The following is a 1,605-nucleotide window of genomic DNA, read 5'->3' as shown; positions in this document are numbered from 1 at the left end:
ATATCACTGGACATCATGATTCATGTGGATTTACATGGGCACAAGGTTTATTTATTTTTTAATAAAGGGCTTTTTACAGTGTCCGTGTGTTTATTTATGACTTTACTTTATTTTAGAATGAGTAACAAAGGTACCTTCACAGGGTATCCTCCCAATGTTAAGGGCATGTAACCTGCTATGGTTCAGTGGTGGGAGGGAGTGCATGTTCAATGCCCTTCCTTTCCTGGTCAGTCGTCTGCATTCCTGAATAAGGGTAGGGTATGGAGGGGACCCCATGCCTTTTTTTTGTTTTTCTGCCTCCAGTCCACTTCAGAATCCATCCCAGACCCTTCGTAAGGATTGGGTATGGATTTTGGAGGGACCCCACAATGTTTTTTTAATTATTAAAATTTGCTTTAAGAAAGAATGCAGTGGAGTCACCCTCAAAATCCATTCCAGATTTTGAGGGGACCTCATGCCGTTTTTTGAAAAACACAAAAAAGTTGACCAGAAAATGTCATTTAGTAGCAATAGTTTTTTTTTTTGTTTCCAAATGTCACTTTTGCAGACGTTTATCGTACAGGTGCACAAGTAACGCGCAGGTTTGAGGCATTCCCCACACGTGTTTTTTTTTTACTATAATTAAACGAACAAATCCCCAACAAACGGTATTTTTTAAATATTTTTCTCACGTTGGTACATGTCCCAAATGGCAATGCTCCCAAGCTCTTTTTGTAACAAAAGCTTGCAAATTAGCTAAAAAAAAATGTCACTCATAGACTTCAAAGGGGCTCGGGTGCTACGTTCGGGGTTTGCGGATTTTCTGCTGTGTCCGGCAAACAGGCAGGCAAAAGTAATGGTGGATTTTGTTCATTAATCACTAGTTGTGATGTCTTATTGCACTACTCTATAATAGGATTACAAATATGTAAACGTGAAAAAACATAATAACACAATTGTCAATACAAATGTATTATTGTTCATATGATCAATATGAACAGTATGAATTTATTATAATTGGGCAACATATAGCGCATGCTTGAATAAACAATAATGAATGTATAAGGCAAAAGACACTTAGTACTAAGCTAAGAATTTATTTTATAGAACATAAACATTGTTCCTGCAGAAGTTTAGAGGAATACACAAATGTACAAATGTACAACACAATAAGAACGTAACATCGATATACATGGCTGATTTTTTAATATCTGCCTAGCAAAAAAGATTGAACAAACCAATGACCTACATATGAGGCAATTTCAAACAAAAGTTTAAACCCTATCTCCAGCCATTCAGAAGTTTAAACGTTTTATTAATGTACAGAAATAATCTTTTTATTTTTTTTGCAGCAAAAGTGACATTTGAGGGGGAAAAAATATTTTTCTCCTTCTCTAATGTCACTTTGCTCCAACGAACGAAACGAATAAGAAACGAATAAGAACAGAAAACGAAACGAACGTTCGTGCGAACGCTACCGAATTTCGGAAATGGAAATTCGGATTCGTTTGCATTCGTTATGTCTGTAATTCGGAATTCGGATACATCCGAATGTCCGAATTTACGAAAATGCGTCCGAATTTCGATTCGGAACGAAACGAATCGCACATGTCTACTAATCATGTG

The sequence above is a fragment of the Nanorana parkeri genome, unplaced genomic scaffold (genome assembly GCF_000935625.1).
Source record: "Nanorana parkeri isolate BGI_ZX_2015 unplaced genomic scaffold, ASM93562v1 scaffold965, whole genome shotgun sequence".
In the NCBI taxonomy this organism is placed as follows: domain Eukaryota; kingdom Metazoa; phylum Chordata; class Amphibia; order Anura; family Dicroglossidae; genus Nanorana; species Nanorana parkeri.
Note: the sequence above shows the minus strand (reverse complement) of the source record.